General features: G+C 46.4%; 1 long non-coding RNA gene across 1 annotated transcript; it reads left to right on the forward strand.

Annotated features, from left to right (window-relative positions):
* The first annotated feature begins 7946 nt into the window (after positions 1 to 7946).
* Positions 7947 to 21535, forward strand: LOC114808700. The gene is made up of 3 exons (XR_003756507.1): positions 7947 to 8012; positions 20790 to 20866; positions 21217 to 21535. It is a non-coding gene; the product is annotated as an uncharacterized LOC114808700 (long non-coding RNA).
* The last annotated feature ends 908 nt before the right edge of the window (positions 21536 to 22443 follow it).

Consider the following 22443-nt stretch of genomic DNA (forward strand, 5'->3'; position numbering starts at 1 on the left):
ACTCTGCTGTATTGTATCCTCCCAAGCGCTCTAGTACCGTGATTTGCCCCCTGGGAATGCTGAGGAGATGCAGTTGATTGATGGTGTGATTGACTTATTAAGAAGGGCCGCTCAGGTGCCAAGGGGGCTGTTGAGTGACAGTACTGGCTCTCCCTCAGCAAGAAACCCGATTGGGTCTGTGCCCCTTTGAAGGACTTGCACTGAGCAAGAGTGCATTGGGGAAGTGTGAAGCTCATGTTATTACGATTCCCTCTTCAGCGGAGTTCTGCAGTTCAGAAGAGTAGTGAACAGATATCCTTGCTCTGAGGGGGCAGAGTTAGGGACACTGGCTGGATGCCTTGGGGCATCCCCACTTCTGACCCTGGCCGGATGCCTTAGAGCATCCCCAGTTCTGTGAAAGCATCTCAAGCGCATGTCGTGATCCCCAAATTTACATCTCCTCCCCTGTTCTCTCCCCCTCCCTCCAGGCTCGTATCTCCTGCCTCCAGGACGTCTCCACCTGGATGTCTGCCCGCCACCTAAAACTCAACGTGTCTAAAACTGAGCTCTTTATCTTCCCTCCCAAACCCTGTCCTCTCCCTGACTTCCCTCTCACTGTGGACGGCACAACCGTCCTTCCCGTCTCACAGGCCTGCGACCTTGGTGTCGTCCTTGACTCTGCTCTTTCATTCACCCCACACATCCAATCCGTCACCAGCACCTGCCAGTCTCACCTTCACAATATTGCCAAGACCTGCCCTTTCCTCTCCACCCAAACTGCTGCCTTGCTGGTACAAGCTCTGGACTGGAATGGATTATTGTGTCAGCCTCCTCTCTGATCTCCTTTCCTCCTGTCTCTCCCCACTGCAGTCCGCTGCCCAGATCATCCTCCTACAGAAACGCTCTGGGCATGTCACTCTCCCCCTCCAAAACCTCCAGTGAGTGCCCGTCAACCTTCGCACGAAACAGAAACTCCTCACTCTTGGCTTCAAACTCTCCATCACCTTGCCCCCGCCTACCTCACCTGCCTTCTCTCTCCCTACTGCCAACCCCGTACACTCCCCTCCTCTGCTGCTCACCTCCTCACGGTGCCCCTTTCACGCCTGTCCCACCGTCGACCCCTGGCCCACGTCCTGCCACTGTCCTGGAATAACCTCCCTCCTCACATCCGCCAAACTAACTCTCTTCTCCTCTTCAAAGCCCTACGGAGAGCTCACCTCCTCCAGGAGGCCTCCCCAGACTGAGCACCCCCCGCTCCTCCTCCCCTCCCTTTCCCCGCCCCCCCGCCCAACCCTCTGCTCTGCCCCCTCCCCTCAGCCCTTTGCTCATTTTTTGGTATTATTTATTACCCTATTTATTTTGTTAATGAGGTGTCTATCTCCTTGATACTGTTTATCTTGATGACCTTGTCTTGTTTTGTCCTATTCGGTTTTGCTTTGCTGTCTCCCCCATTTAGACTAAGAGCCCGTTATTGGGCAGGGATTGTCTCTGTCTGTTGCCGAATTGTACATTCCAAGTGCTTAGTACAGTGGTCTGCAATAGTAAGCGCTCAGTAAACAGGATTGAATGGATGACTGAATGAATTCAGAAATCTGGGTGCAATAGGAGGCGTGGCAGCAGTGTGGTTGGAGAGGAAGGGGCAGATTTTAGTGATGATGTCAAGGTGGGACTGAAAGGATTTGGTGATGGATTGAATATGTGCATTAAATGACAGAGAGGAATCAAAGATAATGTCAAGGTTACGGGCTTGTGAGACAGGAAGGATGGTGGTCCCTATCTACAGTGATGGGGAAGCATTTATTTATTCTGTTTTAGCCTAGATTTTATCAGTCCATCCATCCATCCATCCATCCTCCAATCAGTAATGGTATTCCTTGAGCGCTTACTAAGTGCAGAGCACTGTCCTACGTATTTGGGAGAGTACAGTTACAACGGAATTAGCAGACAGTTCCCTGCCCATTGTGAGCTTACAGTCTAGAGGGGTAGACAGACATAAGTATGAATAAATAAGCGGTTTATAATATATAATATTAAGGTATATACCTGAGAGCTGTGGGGCTGGGGGTGCGGTGATTATCATTTTATCTATGCTGTAGCCCTTGCTCCTGCTGCGCAAACTATAAACTGAGACCACACTCTTTAAGGTGACCAATGGCTTTGGTCTATTCTAATCCTCTTTGTCGTCTGACTGCCTTTGACATTGTGTTCCATTCACCCTTTGCTGAAATGCCTTTAGGCCTCAGTTTTGCTTACGGGGCACTAATAGGACTTTCTACCTACCTTTCTGATCACCCCTTGTTTTCGCTTCCTGGTTGCATATTCTGCCTCCCGTTGTTTAACCACTGGCACCCCTCAAGGCCCCATTCTGGTTCTACACTCGTTTCTTCTCACCGAGCTGATCTACATAGCTTCGGCTACTACTTCTTTGTGGACAAGTCACAAATCAGAGCACAGCCTGGAGAAGGGTTTGGGAAAAGTAAAGAATGCAAACCGGCTAATAACGGTGGATAAAGAGGGAAAATTGGTGAGGAATCTTGAAATGAATAGTGAGATATTGATTTAACGCAGAGGGGGATGGAGAACTACTGGCGGGTTTTGGAGAGGAGATAGAACCATCAGCCTGAGTAACACTTCTGGAAGGTGATCCGGACAGTAGTATGGAGTACAGACTGGAAAGGGAGAGAGGCTACAGGCAGGAAGGAAAGCAAAGAGACTGATACAGTCGTCTTATCAGGCTAAAAGCAGTGTTTGACCCAGGCTTCTGGCTGACTGAGTAGATAGGAAGGATTTGAGGAAGCATCGTGGCTGAGGAAGCAGTTTTGTGGAAAGAGCCCAGGTTTGGGAGTCAGAGGACATGTGTCCTAATCCCGGCTCCGCCACTTGTCTGCTGTTTGACCTGGGGCAGGTCACTTAACTTCTCTGTGCCTCAGTTACCTCATCTGTTAAAGGGGGATTAAAAGTGTGAGCCCCACGTGCGACAACCTGATTACTGTATATCCACCCCAGTGCTTCGAACAGAGCTTGGCACATAGTAAGCGCTTAACAAATGCCATCATCATCATTATTATCATTATTTGAGCAATCGATTGGGTGTTAGAGGTGGATGACAGTGGGAATCAGGGACAAATTCCAAGATTGTAGGCTGTAGTTACTGGGAGGATGGTGGTGGTATCCACAGAGATGGGAGAGTGGGGAGAAAAGGAAGGGAAGGTGAAAGAGAGAAGATAGGAAGTTCAGGTTGAGTTGTCTTTGGGCTATCCAAGTGGAGATATCCTAAAGATTGGAGGGATATATGAGATTGGATAGTAGGTGAGAGGTCAGGGATGGAGAGAGAGAGCGCGAGGGAGGGAGAGAGAGAGGGAAACTTGGGATTCATCTATGCAAAGGTGATAAGTGAAGCACAGTGAGTAGATGAATCCCCACCCGCTCCCACTCCCAAGAAATTGGATGTAAAGGGAAAAGCCTAGGGGACCGAGCACCTAGCTTCAAATTTTATTTTGCATTCTCAAGTGCTAGTAAATGTTCTGTATGGGATGGGCCCTCAGGAATTACTGAGGGTAATGAGTATCTATTGGCATAGTATCCTCTATACCAGTTTGGCTACCAAGGGTGTACTGTGGTAACTGTAACTGTGGTAGTACCAAGCTACTTTGTATTCTGTATTCTGTCTTGTTGGGTCCAGAGCCCTATTTCATTTTTTGCTTCATTTTTTTCAACTATATTAGCTCATGAATAACATACCCGCACATTAATTGTAATTATTCACCTATACTTAATTTCCTCGTATAGCATTAGGGAATTCCTGAGACATTAATCACTCTATCAGTTAATTCACAGAGAAGTAGCGTGTGAGGGCGCAGGTCTGCAGCTGCGGATCTGCAAGAGAGGGTGTCCAGCATTTTAAACCAAACTTTAGAAAGTTACTGTACTGCGATTTTTCCGGGTCTCTTGAACTACCTAGCACCCAGTAAGATCTTAACAAATATGAATGAATGAATGAATGAATGAATGAATGAATGAATGAATGAATGAATGACCTTCTGGAATTTTACCCAGTGTGACAAAAGTCACAGCATGCTAATTCCCTTTGGCCCCATAATTCTTCTAGACTGTAAACTCGTTGTGGGTAGGGAACAAGTCTGCCAATTCTCCTGCATTATACTCTTCCAAATGCTGGGCTCTGTGCTCTGTACCCAGTAAGCACTCAGTAAATACTAATGATTGATGGATTGATCAACTGATCCCTAGGGTTTAGTTCCATTAACTGTGTTTTTGCCAAAAGTTGGTACTTTGCAGGTGCGGGGAGGGGAGATTAACTTCTGCAGTTGGGAAGGGTAAAGCAATCAATCAGTAATACTCTGGGCACAGTTCTGTACAAAGTGCTTGGGAGAGTACAGTGTCACAGAGGGGGCCTACACATTTTCTGTCCACAAGGAGCTTACCATGTGGCGGAAGAAACAGACAAGAATATAAATGAATGAATGAATAAATAAATGAACAAACAAATAAATAAATAAACAAGAAGAATAAGTAAGTCATATTATGGAGCTGAGGCTACAATTCCAAATTGCAAGGGCAACCCAGAAAGGAATGGGAGAAGAAATGAGCACCTACTCGGGAAAGCCCTCTTGGAGATGTGCTTTCACGAAGGTTTTGTAGGTGGGGAGAGTTGATCATCTGTCAGATATGAAGTGGGAGAGTGTTCCAGATCAGAGACAGAAGGTAAGCGAGAGGTTGGCGGTCAGTGATTGATGTCCTTACCTTGTATCTATCCAGGCACTGGCAGTATGTGCTTGGAGCATGGTAAGCAGTTAACAAATACCAATTATTTTAACAAAGCCAGATTATTCTTTCAATCCCAGCTCTTTCAAGTTCATACCAAATACTTCAGGCCACTCCACATTTTCCCATTCCAAGTCTTCCGGTAGGCAGGTGTCCCATCCCGACCGTTACAAACACACAACTCCATTTGGCTGCCGCAGCACTTGGGCTTGGGTCATGAGCAGAAAGGCACTGGACTACCATTCCTGTCAGTAGTTGGTCTTGAAGAACTGCAAAGGTCATGAAACTGAGTTGGAGAAAGTCAGAGATCACAGGCCTGCAAGATTTCTGATCCCCTGCTAAAGGAAAATGACTTGGGACTCTGGCATTTGGCACTTATGCTAAGGTTAGATCCTCAGTGTGAGCTCAGAAAATACTACTACTGCTGCTGTTTGCTGTGCCAGGATCATATTACTAATGAACTACAAGAGAGTTGGGCTGAGAAAACACCCAGTTTCTTCCATAGTCCTCCTCCAGGCTGAAAAACACAGTCAGAAATCTTGGCCACTCATCCACTGGGCAAAAATACTGTGCATAGTCACTGACTCTCATGCTCATTGCCCACAAGAGTAGCTTCTAACTTTTAGCTCTCTCCTTCGACTCCATCTCCCCCTTCACACCACCATCTCTTTCCTCCAATGACCTGGTCACCTACTTTCTCAGTGAATTTGAAATCATCAGACGTGGCCTCAAAACCTCCCCCACTCCTCTCCAGGTCTTTCCCCCTTCAGCCCGATCTTCGACTCTCCCCATCCCCCTTAGCTGTCTCAAGAGGCCATCACCTGGCTCCACTTCAGTTCAGTTTCTTCCACCACTTCTTCTGATCCCATCCCTTCCTACCTCATCCAAGCAATTGCCCCCTTCCTTCTTCTCTCACTGACCGTCATCTTCAGAAGCTCATTTTCCAATGGTTCCTTTGCCACTGCTTTCAAACATGAGCATGTATCCCCTTATCCAGAAAGAAGAAATATTCTATGACCCCTTGATGCTGTCCTGCCATCGTCCCAACTTGTCTCCAATCAATCCTCTCCAAACTCCTGGAGAGTGTTGTCTACACTCACTGCCACCACATCCTGTCCTCCAACTGTCTTCTCAAATCCCTACAGTCTGGACTCCCTTTCCCCGAACTGCCTCCCGCCACTCCCTGTCCCCCCTGCCTCCCCCGCCCCCCCCAGGCCCTTTACTCGATGGAAATGGTCCTTTTTAAGGTAAACAATGTCCTTTTCCTTGAAAAAGTCAGTGCTTCTAATCCATCATAATTTCCCTTGACCTCTCTGCTGCCTTTGACACTATGGACCACCCCCTTCTCCTGGAAACATATATCTACCCTTGGCTATACCAACACTGCCCTCTCCTAGTTCTCCTATCTCTCTGCCTACTGCAAATCAGTCACTTTTGCAGGTTTCGCTTCTGTCTCCCTTCCTCTCACTGAAAGGTTGCCTTAACGTTCAGGTCTGGGTCCCTTTCTATCCTCCATCTATCCACACCCCCTAGGGCAACTCACTGCACTCACAGCTTCAGCTATCATCTCTACGCCAATAATTCCCCATCTGCATCTCCATTCTCTCCTTCACTACACTCTCTCCTTTCCTGCTACTTTCAGAACATCTGTACATGGATGTCCCACCGACATCTCACGCTTAGCATGTCCCAAACGGAATTTCTCATCTGCCCTCCCAAATCCTGTCCTCCCCTTGGCTTTCCCATGTCTCCAGACAGCACCACCATCCTCCCTGGCTCACAAGCCCATAACCTTGCCATTATCCTTGACTCAGCTTTTTCATTCCAATGACTCATTCAAGTTCTTTCATTCATTCATTGAATTGTATTTGTTGAGCGCTGACTGTGTGCTGAGCACTGTACTAAGCACTTGGAAAGCACAGTTCAGCAATACAGAGGGACAGTACTTTCCCATAGTGGGTTTAGAGTCTAGAAGGTGGGGGGAGGGAGGGAGGGGAAGACAGACATCAAAAGAAGTAAACAGGCCTCGATAGCATCATTATAAAGAAATAGAGCTATCAATTTATACCCATCAAAACAAATAAACAAGCATTAATGTAGGTGACTAGAATTATAGTTATGTACATATATACACAGGTGCTGTGGGTTGGGGAGGGCAGTAGAGCAAGCGGAGCGAGTCTGGGCAATGGGGAGGGGAGTGGGAGCTGAGGAAAATGGGGGCTTAGTCTGAGAAGGGCTCTTGGAGGAGGTGAGCCTTCATAGGGGGCTTTGAAGGGGAGAAGTGTGATTGTTTGGTGGATTTGAGGAGAGAGGGTGATCCAGGGCCAGGGGTAGGACATGGGCCAGGGGTCAGCGGTGCGACAGGCAGGGTGAGAAGGCTAGCCCCAGAGGAGCCGAATGTGCGGGCTGGGATTTAGAAAGTGAGAAGGGAGGTGAGGTAGGAGGGGCCAAAGTGATGGAGAGCGTTGAAGCCAATAGTGAGGAGCTTTTGCTTGATACAGAGGTTGATAAGCGACCACTGGAGATTTTTGAGGAGGGGAGTGACATGCCTAGAACGTTTCTGTAGAAAGGTAATCTGGGCAGCACGGTTAAGTGTAGATTAAAGTGGGGAATAACAGGAGGTTAGGAGGTCAAATTATAATTACTGGTACTATTATTATTATTACCCTGAATCTACCCCAGCTCTTAAAATGGGGCCTGGTACAGAGAAAGAGCTTAACAAATACCAGTAACAATAAGAACCAGAACCAAAAGGAAGCTTCACTTTGGTGCTGCTGCAGGAAATGCACAGGTAATTTTGAATCTGGTCTTTCTCCTGCACCTTCTTAGTCAGTCTTCTAGAAACAGTGGTTTTCTAGAGACATCCAAACCAAAAACCAAACCAGCTCAGTGGAAGTTAGCATTAGGTGACCAAATCTGAAATTAGATTGATGATTTTTTTTTCCTCCCTATTTGGGGCCTAGGATGTTTTTTAATCTGGAACGAAACTGATGGTATTCCTTGCCTTGATGAAAATATTGTAATATCTCTTTATGATAATTTTAGATGTTGATTAAGATTTTTAAAAAGAGGGAAAAATAGTTGCGAGAGAGCCGAGTAGATTTCATGGAACAGAAGCCATAACAAAATAGCTTTACAACTGATGTGTGTCAACAGGTTCTCCCAGTTGAAATTCATCATCGGAATCCCCTCCTGAAGCATGTTTTTCAAGGACTGAAGATTCCGGAGCAGTACTTTGTCCTGATTGTGAGGTAAATCCCTTCTATTAGTAACACATGACTGAACTGAAGCACATTAGAATTCAGCTTTATCTACTTGCAGAACCTTCCACCTCCGAGCAAGTGTGCTCTCACTTTCAGTCGCTTTCCCCGTTTCCAGTCCTCAGCCCAAGAGGATCTTGTCTTCCCTGAAGCAGGCCCATCAAAATCATGCTTGTGGGTTGGTCCACTAATGCATTCTAGATGAATGTACCTGGGCTGCACCTTTTAAAAAAGGTGCAAATTACAAATTTTACTAATGGTTGGTTAGTGTTGGTGTGATACATTATCATTAAGTGGACCTAGAAGAAATGAAATCGTCGAAGAGAGTAATCTTTATCCTTTGCTTCGAGAACCAGCGTTAGTGGGTGGGGCTAAGGGACCAGTAGCACTGACCTGAGATAAGAGGTTAAAGAGAGGCAAAGGGGAGAGCCATTATGAGGACACTCCCACACGTTGCCAGGTGCACATTTCACAGAGAAACTCACACAGTCTACACTACATCGTCTGCCATTTCCCTGCTTGGGACCGGGTGTCCAGCAGACCACATGAAACCGCACGACCCATCGTTTCTGCTCTTTCCTCCTACTCTTCTCTCTGCCTCCTTGTTTTTTTCTGTTTTTGTTTGTTTGTTTTTTGACTTCTGTTTCCCTGATTCTGTCTCCAGTAACATTCCCCTCCCTCCTCCCCGCCACCTACTCTCGTGCCAACTGACTGGGTATTTTAAGGAATTGGACTTTCCCATGTGTTTACCAATTCTGTTTTGTATTGTTCTCTCCCAAGTGCTTAGTACAGTGCTTTGCAAAGGGTAAAGTCCTCAGTAAGTGCCACTGACTGATTAATTGAAAAAAGGAAAATCCATTCCTTTAACTGCTGTTTCCCTCAGATACATTTTCTGCCCTCTTCTTGTTTCTCAGCAGCTTGGAATATAATTAGTTAGTCAACCAGTCAGTGTAATATATTGGGCATTTACTCACTGCAAAGTACCATGCTCTGCACTTGGGAAATGGAGTTGGTAAACTCCATCCTGGCCCACCAGGAGCTACAGGCTTCAGAGAGAGACAGTCATTGAAATAAATTACAGATAAGGGAAACAGTAGAATTCAAGGAGAAACAGGTCCCTTAGGGCTGGGGTGAGTATCAAAGTGCTTAAGGGACCCACATTCAAATATGAAGGTGTTGGAGAGGGAAGGAGGAGGTGGGAAAATGTGGGCTTAGTCACTCTGTTGATCTCATTCCACCACCCTGGGTCACTTCCACAGTACAATTCCTCCACTCTGGTGCTAGAGCCGGAAAACACCGCTGGCAGAAACCAGACACCAGCTGATCACATCCATCTGAACTTCACCTTCATCTGACTGGTCTCTGCCCTCACCTCTGCCTGGCAAGAGTCCTCATTGGCTCCCATGCCAATTGCCCATGCTAGGTATTTCAGACTTTTTGCTCCGTCCTCAAGCCACCTACCCCTCCTGCCGCACTACCTGAGGTTCCAGTGGCTGGGCCAGGTGCGATGTCGATGAAGTTGAAACCATTAGGCGGGATTTCTCTAAAATCTGCCCCCTGATACTTTCCCGCCCCTTCCACCTCCTGCTCCCTCTTTTTGACTCTCCCATCCTTCAACTCAGCAGTGTCTCAAGAGGAGAGTTCAGCCTCCTCTCAAATTCTACCCTCCCCACTGGCATCTCCCACCCCATCTCTTCCAACGGTATCCAAACAGTCACCCTTTCCAGCCGTATCAAAACAGTCACCCCTTCCCTTCTTCCCTGCATGATGGCATGCTCGGTTTCCAGTGGTTCCTTCTGAATTGCTTCCAAACATGGCTGTCCGTTCCCTATCCTCAAAACAAACAAACGAAAAACCAACCAACCAACCAAACAAAGACCCTACACTTGATCCCATGGCACTCTCCAATTATCACCTCTTCTCCCTTTTAACATTCCTCTTCAAGCTCCTGGAGTGAGTTGTCTTCACTCATTGAGTCCATTTGCTCACCTCCAATTGTTCACTCAGTCCCTTGCAAAACCGGCTTCTGTGCCCGTCACTGCCCAGAAACAGTCCTTTCCAAAGTCATGGATGACCTTATTGCCAAATCCAGTGGTCAGACCTAATGCCCCTCAACATCTCTCTCCACTGCCTTTGACACTGGACCATCCCTTTCTCCTGGAAACTTTATCATTCATTTATTCAGTCAGATTTATTTGAGCGCTTGCTATGTGCATAGCACTGTTCTAAGCACTTAAAATGTACAGTTTGGCAACAAGAAGAGACAGTCCCTACCCAACAGTGTGGGCTCAGAGTCTAGAAGACTTGGCTCCACTGACACTATCCTCTCTTAGTTCCCCTCTTACCTTCCTGGCCGCTCCTTCTCAGTCTCTGGCTCCTCATCTGTCTCCCACCTTGTAACTCTGGGAGTCCCTCACCGTCAGAGCTCCCTTTTGGGTCTCCTCCTTTTCCCCATCTTCATCCACTCCCTGGGGAGAACTCATTCCCTCCCAAGACTCCGGCTACTGAATCTCTCTTACCTTTGAAAAATATATTGTACATGTACTCTTAAAGCATTTGTAGCCTTCAATTATGTTATTTAAATAACAATCGTAGTGATAATAATAATTGTGCTTTTTATTAAGCGCTTACTCTGTGCCACACACTGTACTAAGCACTGGAGTGGTTACAAAGCAGATCAGGTTGGACTCCAGTCCCTGTCTCACATGAGGCTCGCAGTCTTAATTCCCATTTTACTGAAGAGGAAACTGAGGTGCAGCGATTGGGTGGCCTTTAGAAGAGCTCAGCATTGTAGCAGAGGGAGAGCTAATTAAGCAGTTCATATTTGATGTGGAAATGGGTGGGCCAAAGTTGGAGGAGTGGGGAGATAGGGTCTAAAAGGTCAGGAGCGTGAAGAGAAGTTTGGGGTGAGGTAGACGAGAAGGAGTTGCAGTGAGTAAATTGGTGTTGAAGGAATGAAGTGTAGGGGCTGAGATGCAGTCGGACATCAGTGAAGTAGGTTCGAGGGGCCAAAATAATGGAGTGTTTCATAGCCAAGGGGAAGGAGTTTCTGTTCATATGGGGGTGAGTGGGCAGCCCTTGGGGATTCTTGGGGAGTGGGGAAACACAGACTGGACTTTTTTTCTAAAACAGTGATCTGGGCAGCAGGGTAAAGAACAGACTGGAGTGGGGAGAGACAGGAGTGGGGGTGTTAGCAAGGAGGCTGTGACAGTAATGAAGGCGGTTTAGGACAAGTGCTTGAATTATAGTGGTAGCAGTTTGTTTGGTTGGAGCGGAAAGGGTGGGTTATAGTGTTACTGTGAAGGTAGAATCGACAGAATCTGAAGACAGGTTGATTCTGTAGGTCGAATGAGAAAGATGAGTCGGGGAGAATGCCAGGGTTATGGACTTGCGTGCCAGGGAGAGTGGTGGTGCTGTTGACAGTGATGGGAAAGTCATGGGGAGGTCAGGATTTGGGTGGGAAGATGAGTTCTGTTGAGGTCACATTCAGTTTGAGGTGGTGAGACAGCCAAGTAGAGATGTCCTGAAGGCAGGAGGAAATACAAGACTTCAGCGACTCTTCCCCCTTTTCCAGTGATTCTTGGGGAGTGGGAGAAGATGAGACCCCATTCTTGAGGGACCGGCAGGGGAGAGAGTGCATCCGGGGAAAGCCAGGTTTCGGTGATGATGAGTAGGAGCAATGACTGGGTTAAGAACAGGTTAAGGATGAAGGGAGTCTTCCCTGTGATGGTGCGGGGCCTCCACCAGACTCACAGTTTGAAGCTGTGGGTGATGGCGGGGAGGGAGGTGATGACGCGGAAGATGGGGAGGAGTTGAATGTGAGTGAGCCGTCATAGGGCGGGGGCTAAGGAGGTGGAAGGAAGAACAGGGGAGTGGGGAGAGGACTCCACTTCCCCTGATTGCCACTATTCAGTCAGCTTTCTCCTTCTTTTCCCCTGCCTTCACCGGTCTAGTGCACCCGCTTCATCCTCTTAAGCTAATCTATTAACTCAACTTTGTTCCTCATTCTTATCTCTCCTGTCGCCGACCTCTGGGTCACGTCTTTCCTCCTGCCTGGGACCCCCTCCCTCTTCCAAGTCCGACAGACTAGGAAGCAGATGGTGGGGTCAACAGTGATGGGAAAGGCAAGCAGAGAAACAGCGTTACCTAGTGGATGGATCACAGACCTGGAGTCAGAAGGACCTGGGTTCTAAACCCGGATCTGCCACTTGTCTGCTGTGAGAGTTTGTGCAAATGCCTCAACTTGTCTGTGCCTCAGTTACCTCATCTGTAAGATGAGTACGAAGCCTATGAGCCCCCCATTTGAGACGTACTTTGCCCAACCTGATTGTTTCGTATCTGGCCAAGCACTTAGTACAATGCCTGGCCCACAGTAAGCACTCAACAAATACCATTTTAAAAAGAAAAAAGAGAGCAGAAGAGAAGATTTGAAGAGGGAAGCTGATGAAGGTCAATTTTTGATGTATCACGCTGAAGTTACCAATGGCATATCTGGACGAAGATGTCCTGGAGGCAAAAGGAAATATGAGATTGCCGATGGGTTGAGAAGTTGAGGCCAGAGAGTTGAATTTGGGATTTTTCATAACCATCCTTATCAGTTAATAAGTTAGTCAATCAATTGTCATTATTGAGTACTTACTATGTGTGAAGCACTGTACTAAGCTCTTCGGAGGTACATTCCCTGCCAGTGGTGGGCTTGCAGTGTAGATCACCATCATCATCATCATCATCATCATCATCATCAGTATTATTAACTGAGTGCCTGCTGTATGCAGAGCACTGAAAGTAAGTTTTTGGAACCAAGAGTACCAAGGAATTAGAAAACAAGCTCCCTACAGGGTAGCAGTGGGGAGTGACAGTTTGAAATCAGTTGTACATAGATGTTATCCACCTAGAGATGGTCAGTGAGGCCAGCAAAGCAGATTTGCTCCCTGTGGGAGTGATTGTTAAGTGAAAAGAAAAGGGCCCCATAGCAGAACACTGAGTGACACCCACAGGTTAGGGGATGAGGCACGGAAGAGGACCCAGGAAAGAGACAGAGAAAGAGCCATCAGAGAGGTAGGAGGGAGATCAGGAAAGTACTGTGTTGGTCAAACCAAAATTGATGTGGTTGAAATCCAACTTGTATCTTTGTGGATATGACAGGTGGGGGTGTTCCTTCCAGGTGTTTACTTTCCAGAGGATGAGCACTGCTTAGGGGAAAGAACCAGGGACTGGGCCCAAGGTAGGAGTTCCTAATCCCCACCACAAACTACTTATCTTCACCCATCTCCACTGAGGCTGAGTGAACTGCCTTCCCTCCCTTTCACCAAAGACCCCTGCTCCGTACTATGCTGTGAGGGCTGGGCTTTGGGGATAAACCCTGCTACTGCAAGCCCTAAGTTTCACCCCCACCAGACAACTAATCACACCCCCTCTCTGGGTCCCACACTGGCTGCTTTTCTTGCCACTGAGGAAAATCCATCCCATTCCCCCAACACTGCTCCCCTCCTCCTCCTCTTCTTCCTCTTCTTCCTCTTCTTCCTCTTCTTCCTCCTCCTCCTCCTCCTCCTCTTCCCCTTTCTTTTCCTCCTCATCTTCCCTTTTCTTCACCTCCTCCTCTGTCTTCTTTTCCTCCTCTGTCTTCTTCTCCGTCCCCTCTACCCCCTCATTAGATTCTTGTCATGTTGAACAAGACTAGAGGTGATAAGGGAGAGGAGGGGCGGGTTGGAAAGGGGGAGGGTGGCAAACAGCTTCAGGGGAGCATATGGGGTTTGGTGAGGGTTGGAGGAAAAAAATGGAGCTGGAAAAGGCATCTGTGGTGGGGAACGCCTTGCTGGGGCCAAGGTGCTGTCGTGTTCAATTTCTGTCCACTTCCCTTCCTGTGTTCCATGTCTTCGTTCTCCCTGAATAGAAGACTTCATTGTTCCAACTAAAAAAGTTGGTACTATTTAACCTGGAGCCAAGAGAAGTTGGTTTCCTCAAGCGTACGTGGGATTCGTCTAAGGAAGGAGTTCTGTGTTCACCCCTGAGGAATGACTATTTCATGGTCAAGCTTGACATGGGTCACGCACAAGAAAGCAACTGTCCTAATTGTTGCAAGGATTATTTTCCCAATCCAATTCCAAGGTAGGTTGAGGCATCCTCTCTAAATAGAAGAGTCAGTTAAGAATGACTCAGGGGCAGACTGGCAGGGACCAGCTGTTTCCTCAGAACAAATGATTTCTCCTTGTCGTTTGTATTTGAGAGTGGTACTACCTATAGGATATGACAATAATAAGTGTGGGAGGGGTAGGAAAGATGAGTGCGCAATTGACAGTTCTGTTCACAGCACACATATTGAGTCCTCTTGAGTGTTTGTGTCTTGTCTCTAAGCTCTGCTCTGTCATCCGATTGCTGCGTATTGCCCCATATTAAAAATACAAAGCAACCCAAATTCAGCATTCACCCCAAAACCCCTTCAGTTCATCCTCTTTTGGAATTAATTGTGCTCCTCTAGCGTCAGTTTACTCACTGTACCCCAAAACTGTCTTCCTTGCTGCCACCTTCTTTCCCACATCCTTCTCCCCCCAGCCTGGAACTCTGTCCCCCTCTATATGTGCCAGACCACCTCTCTCCCCACCTTCAAAGCATTATTTAGGTCACATCTCCTCCAACAGACCTTCCCCGATTAAGCCCTCTTTTCCCCGGCTTGATCATCCTTCTGCATCATGTAGGCCCTTGGAGCTGTGTGACCACTGGGAATTTGGTATTTGCCCCACCTTCAACCCCAAAGCACTTAAATTTATGGCTTGAGATTCTACATTATAAATTATTTGTTTACATTAAGTCTGTAAGCTTGGCTTTCTCAGAGTGGCTTAGTGGATAGAGTGTGGACCTGGGAGTCAGAAGGACCTGGGTTCTAATCCTGCCTCTTCCACATGTCTATTGTGTTGCCCTGGGCAAGTCATTTGACTTCTCTGGGCCTTAAGTACCTGATCTATGAAATGAAGATTAAGAGTGTGAGCCCCGTGTGGGACAGGGACTGTGTCGAACCTGATTAAAGTGCTTAGTGCAGTGTTTTGCACACAGTAAGCACTCAGTAAATGCGATTGAGTGAAGGGCTTAAAACAGTGCCTGGCACATAGTAAGCACTTAACGAGTACCATAATCATTGTTACAATTACTATTATTATCATTTTTATGGGCGGGGAATATACTGATTTTGAGGAGAGTACTCAGTACTTAGGAAGCACTCAGTAAATATCACAGATTGACTGATTGACTGATTGATGTGGAACAAAGCTCCCAGGAAGGCAGCTCGTGTTACTTGCTTAGCCTAGGTTTTGGACTTCCCAGTATTAATTTCCATTAATCAATCAATTACTAGTATTTACCGGGCACCTAGCGTATATATAATTCTGAACTCAGCTGTTGGGAGAGTCCAGTAGGCTGTGTAGACGTGATCCTTATCCTCAAAGAGTTTACAGTCTAGCAGACACTAAGATACACTGAAGGAAGGTGGAAGGTAATAGAATGTGAATAGATGTCCATAAGAGATAAGGGGGCGAGGGCAACAGGAAGGGTGAGAACCAAAGTGCTAGGTGATGCAGATGGGCTGAAGTGGGGAAGCAGCGTGGAGTAGCAGATAAAGCATGGACCTCTGCCGTGTGACCTTGTGCGAGACATTTAATTACTGTGTACCTCAGTTTCCTCATCCATTCAGTGGTGATTAGGACTGTGAACCTGAGGTGGAACATGTATTGTGTCCATCCTATTCATCTTCTATCTGTCCCAGTGCTTACTACAGTGCCTGACACGTAATAAGTACCTAACACATACCATCCACTGTAAAATAAAGTAATAATATGATTATAGCCTCGGTTACGCGACCACGTGCTTGGTAGGGTACTCTGCATATAGTAAGTGCTCAATAAATACAGTGGATTGATTACAACTTTAAGAGTTACAAGATTTATGTTTGTCTTACTAAATTAAATCTAATTAAAATACATTAGTAGTGTTATATGGATTGCGTCCACTGCCAGCATCTCATTTTATAATATAGTCACACCCAGGCATATCTCCAAATTCCCAAAATAGTAACCCCAAGTGCACTTCTGCATCAACAGTCTTTACATTTCTATAAGGAAGACATTGAAATCGTAAAAGTTAACACATTCATTCAGTGGTATCTATTGAGCACTTACCGTATGCAGGGCACTGTACTAAGCACCTGGGAAAGTGCAGTGCAGCAATAAAGAGAGACAACCCCTGCCCACAATGAGCTCAAGTCCAGAAAGGAGGTGACAGACAACAGTAGAAATATACAGACATCATTATAAATAAATAAAATTACAGATAAATCCATAAATGCTGTGGGATGGGGAGAGGGAAGAAGAACAAAGGGAACAATTCAGGGCAATGCAGAAGGGAGAGGGAGATGAGGAAGAGTGGGGCTTAGTTTTGGAAGGCATCCTGGAGGAGATCTGCCTTCAGTAAGGCTTTAAAGGCAGGGAGAGTAATTGTCTGGCAGATTTGAGGAAGGAGGGCATTCCAGGCCAGAGGTAGGACTTGGGCCAGGTTCGGCGCCAAGACAGGAGAAACGGAGGCACAGTGAAAAGGTTCGCGCCAGAGGAGTGAAGGGTGCAGTCTGGGTTGTAGAAAGAGAGAAGTGAGGTAGGAAGGGCTGAAGTGATGGAGCCCTTTAAAGCCAGTGGTGAGGAGTTTTGGTTGATATGGAGGTGGGTAGTCAACCAATGGAGATTTTTGAGAAGAGGGGCGACATGTCCTGAACGTTTGTGTAGAAAGATAATCCGGGGAGCGGAGTGAAATTATGGAGTGGAGTGGGGAGAGGCAGGAAAGTGGGAGGACAGCGAGGAGGCTGATGCAATCAACTAGGCAGGATAGGATGAGTGATTGTATCAACGTGGTAGCAGTTTGGATGGACGGAGCTTAGTGATGTGATGGTGAGACTGACAGGATTTGGTGACAGATTGAATATGTGGGTTGAATGAGATAGAGGAGTCAAGGATAATGCCAAGGTTAGGGGCTTGTGCGACAAGAAGGATGGCGGGGCAAGTCCAGGAGAGAACAGGGTTTGGGTGGGAAGACAAGGAGCTCTGTTTGAGGCATGTTAAATGTGAGTTGATGGGGGGACATCGAAGTAGAGATGTCTTGAAGGCAATCAGTATTCTCAGTAAATACGACTGAATAAATGAATATGCATGTAAGTGCTGTGGGGTTGGGAGCGGGGAGGAATAAGGGGTGCAGTTCAGGATGATTCAGAAGGGAATATGAGAAGAGCAAGGGAGGGTTTAGTTAGGGAAGGCCCCTTGGAGGAATTGTGGCTTGAAGGTGGGTGAGCAATGATCTGTCAGATATGGAAAGGATCATTCACTACAGAAAATCTGGTATGTGTCTTCAGCAATATGCTAATCCACTGAAAAGTGCTGCCTACCTGTACAAAGATTAGATAACAGTGTAGGAGACACTTGATGTATTGCAGTAAGCTAACTCCATCCACAGCACTTAAAAGCAATTATTTTCCTCATTGTTTTCCCATGACACAGTAAATTACGAAGTAACTGATGCCAGATAACCGAGGTTCTTCGTACAACTTCAAGAATCTAATTTTATTGCAGCAGTAGTATTCTCTTTGTGGCTGTGACTGTGATGCAAACAGGACTTCTCAGTGACTGTTTTCATGACCTGCCAAGATATACATATTTTTATCATCTGTAAAATCATCAGTTCTCTTTCTTCCTTAATTTGAAAAGCATTGGGAGAACAATGAGGTCAGGTATCTCTGGAAGAAGGTAGGGTGTGGGAGGTGGGGGGCTGGATCTGAGTGAGATTTCCACAACCGAAAAGATGAAAGAGGAAAATATCCCAGACCAGGGGTGAGAAAATCCAGGGAACTGGTAAAAACTGGAGAGTTGGCAGCACAGAAACCAGGGATTGAAATGTGATCACTCAGATCATTGTTAAGGTTGAGGCTGCCTATGGGAAATGATGATAGCAGCAATAACAACTTTTTTTCATTTGTTTATGTAAGTATGCCTTTATGTTTCAAAGGGCTTTAAATCATCTCTCTCATTTGTTGTCACAATATCCCAGTCAGGTAGGGAGACGTAAGTGGTGTGATGTAGACTTCAACCATTTGACGGATGACCGAAGTGAGACCCCAGAGAATTTGAGTGAGTTACCCAAGGTCACTAAGCAGGCAGGTTCCCCTGCTGTTTCCGTTAGACCTGCTAACAATACCAGTGTTGTACTACTCTCGATGCTCTGGTGTCTGCTTCCCAGATTATTCTTCTAAATCATTGTTCTTCCCACCTCTCCACTCCCCTCAAAACCTCCCAATAACTGTAGCACAGGGATTTGGTTGTATTAGAGAAGTGAAGTTTGTGGGCTGGAGTGTAGTGGGAGAGGAATGAGAATGTGAGAGAGAGTGAGCTGAATGAGTGCCTTGAATCCAACTTCAAAGAGTTTCCCCTTGATAAGGAAATAGTTGTACAACCACTGGGGAGGTCTTTGGAGAGTGGAGAGCTGGGCACATGCAGATCATGGGTTTAAAAAAAAATCCAGTCAGTGAAGTGAAGTCTGAGAAGCAGCATGGCTTAATGCAAAGAGCACAGGCCTGGGAAATCAAAAGACTGGGTTGCTAAATCCCACTCGGCTGCTTTTGTGATTTTGGGTAAGTCACTTAACTTCTTTGTGTCTCAGTGTCCTCATTTGCAAAATGGGAATGAAATGCCCTCTCTTTCTATACTTAGACTGAGTGCCATGTGAGAAAGGGACTAATTGTGGTATTTGTCAAGTGCTTACTGTGTGCCAGGCTCTTTCTTAACCATTGGAGTAGGTACAAGGAACTTGGGTTGGACACAGACCGTGCCCCGCCTGGGACTGACCAGTGGCTCAGTTCCCACTTTACAGATGAGGTAGGAGGCATAGCAAAGTGAAGTGACGTGCCCAAGATCATACAGCGGACAAATGTCCCACCTGATTATCTTGTATCTACCACAGCACCTAATACAGTGCTGGGCCCAGAGTAGGCACTTAACAAATGCCAAACTTAAAATCGGTTATTTTAATTGTTCTCATTATTGCTGTTGCTGTGACTTATGAATTTGATTGGGATGAGGTTGTAGGCAGAGAAGTCGATGAGGAGAGTGATGCAGTTGTCACGGCAGGTGTTGTGCCAGTGTGGTAGCAGCATGGGTGGAAAAGAAAATGTGGATACTGGAGATGTTATATGAAGACAGAATTGAAAGGACAGCTTGGTAAATAACTGAATATGTTATTTAAAGGAGAATGAAGACACAGTGATAATGCCAAGGCTACAAGCTTGTGAGAACGGGTGGATACGGGCAGGGAACATTTCTGCTAATTCTGTTTATTGTACTCTCCCAAGCTCTTAGTAGAGTTTGCTGCACATAGAAAGTGCTCAATAAATGCCATCAGTTGATTGATGTGAATCAATCAAGTAGTGATGGGACTGTTGGGTGGCAGGGAGGTTTCAGGAGATGAAATGAGGATTTCAGTTGATAGTGAGATGATGGTGAGAAACTGAGTTAGAATGATCTGGAAAGCAAGAGGGAATGTAAGGTTGCTTCAGTTATGAAGTAGGTGAAGTAAATGGCCAGGACACTGGGTGCACATGGTGAGGGAGAGAGACATCTGGAAGTTTAGGAAGGGGTTTAGACATCAGAAATAGGCTGTGGGAATAGGAATGTGTAAGGAATGAGACATAGTGTGTCTGAGCAGAAGACAGGCAAGACTCTTAGCAGGTGAGCATCAAATTGAGGTGGATGGCATCAGCCTGATACTTGAATAGTTCCGTGGGCTAAGCACATGAGTGGAAGAAACATGCAATTTGAGATGACTCAGGTCTGAGATTTGGTGGAACCCAATTGAGCGACAGGGTGCTAGAGACTTGCTTCCCCCGTCAGTCATTTTATTTTCCAGCATGACCCCCACCCCTACATTGTAAATACCGTGAGGGCAGGGAATCATGTCTACTTATTTGACTGTACTAGGCCAATCACTTGGTTGCCATCACCTTTCCTCGTCCTATCTCACATCCCTTCTCTCTTTCTACATCCCAGCCCTCAGACTCCATTTCTCTGGTGGTAACCTTCTCGCTGTGCCTCATTCTCGCCTGTCCCACCATCGTCCCGTGTCCCACGTCTGGCCTGGAATGCTTGTCCTCCTCAAATTCACCAAACAATCACACTTCCCTCCTTCAAAGCCCTATTGAAGGTTCACCTCCTCCAGGAGGCCTTCCCAGACTAAGCCCCCCATCTCCTCAGCTCCCCTCCACCCCCCCATCACCCCAATTCACTCCCTTTTCTCTACCCCCCTCCCCTCCTTTCAGCATATGTGTATATATGTACATTTCTATAATCTTATTTATATTAATGCCTGTTTATTTGTTTTGATATATACATATCTTTAATTTTATTCATTTATATTGATGCTGTTGATGCCTGTTTACTTGTTTTGATGTTTGTCTCCCCTATTCTAGAATGTGAGCCCACTGTGGGCAGGGATTGTCTCTCCTAGTTGCTGAATTGTACTTTCCAAGCACTTAGTAAGCACTCAATAAATACAATTGCATGAGTAAATAAACTTGGTTCCATCCTCGGTACAGGCCTGACTAAATATTACTGGTGAATTCATTTTCTTTCCTCAGTCTTCCTTCTGTTTCAAAAACCCACCGTCAGGGGATTCTGTGGCATTTCCTTCAGCTACAGTTAGCAGTTAGCAATTTTTATCATTTACCTACCCAGTATTCTGAAATTCCAGATTGTGCAAATTCCGAAGACAGGATTTCAGAGCACACTGTCATGGCTGGAGTCTGTGAAGTTGAGTGATTTTGTCAGGTAAGTTGCAATGGTCTGAGAAGATGTAAGTTAACGGATTGCAAAATTGCTAGCGGTACCTAGTCATTTATTTCCCGTCCCCTTCCGCTCCCTTCTCCTCATTTTTCCTTCCCCATTTCCCTCTCTCCCTCCAATCTCCCTCCCTCCTCCACTCCCTTCCCTTTCTTCCTGTACCGTATTCTTTCTCCTCCCTTTTCCCCTCTTTCCTCTCCCTTTTCCCCTCTTTCCTCTCCCTTCTCCGCATCTGTCCTTCCCCAGCTGCCTTCCTCCCCACCAGTGGAGAGTAAGAGTTACCAAGGAGGAGATCATCTCTTTACATTGCTTATCCACTTGACTATGCTTCTGTTTAGCTTGCAGTCACTGCTTCCCTATAAAGAGTCTGAGAAGAATATGGCTATTCGGTATGGTCCACCTGTATTACCCAAAGAATCAGCAGAAGTTTCTGTTGTAGTTTGCCATGTGAATAGTCCTGGTGATTTCTACCTTCAGCTGGTAAGTCCAGACCATAAAAATACTTCCCTATTTCTGCAATTCATATGTGTAGAATATAAAATATGGAGTTACAGAAGTAATACCCTACACAACATCTCTCCACTTTTACCCCCAAGGATCTTAGGAAATTGGGTTCAACATGACTGTACTGTATATACTTCAGTGCTTACTACAGTGCGTGGCATACAGGAAGCACTTATAAAATTCCATTAAATAGTGACAACCAAAAAAACAATGGAGTCTCCCATTAGGGACGAGGGAGGCGCCTTGTCTAGTGGTTTACAGACCACTGTTCACACCTCTCTCGCCTTGCTGGTCATGTTGTCACTAGATAAAGGAGTGGAACAAATACATGGGTGGGTGGGAGGGCAGCACACTGCATAATGTGCGCATTCTTGTCTGTTTGTAGGTGCATGTGTGCGCGCAAACGTGTGTGTGTATGTATGCCTGTGTGTTTTCTACTCACTGTACAGTCCTTAGTCTCCAAAACACTGAAATCAATCAATCAATCGATCAGTCAATCAATATCAATCCTGTTTCCTGAGGCCTTAGCATATGCGGAGCACTATACTAAGTGCTTAGAAGAGTACCTAAAACAGAGTTGGTATCCATGTTCCCTGCCCACAACGAGCTTATAGTCTGAGGTGGGGCGGGGGGGGCAGACATTACTATAAAGAAAAAAATGATGGATATGGACATAAGTGGTGTGGGACTAAGGGAGGGGTGAATAAAGGGAGCAGATCAGGGTGATGTGGAAGGGAGTGGGAGAAAAGGAATGAGGGCTTAGGCGGGGATGGGAAAGCCAGTAGTCCAACCATAACCTTACCTGCCTTCTCATCCCCAGCCCTTCATAAAAGAGTCCAGCAGAGACCTCTGAGCTCTTCACCCCCCCGACTACTATCCCAGTCCTCATTTCCCACTTGGCTTGCCTCCCCGTTCTCCCATCTCTTGATGTACAACTCCTTGTTCTTAATTCTTGCCCTCCTCACTGAAGTCAACTTCCTCGCCCCCTCTGTCCCTCCGTTGATTTTGCACCACCAGTCTCTAGCCCTCAGTCATCTCCAAAGTTGCCCTACCTCCACTCC

This window comes from Ornithorhynchus anatinus, chromosome Y4 (genome assembly GCF_004115215.2).
Source record: "Ornithorhynchus anatinus isolate Pmale09 chromosome Y4, mOrnAna1.pri.v4, whole genome shotgun sequence".
Lineage (NCBI taxonomy): Eukaryota > Metazoa > Chordata > Mammalia > Monotremata > Ornithorhynchidae > Ornithorhynchus > Ornithorhynchus anatinus.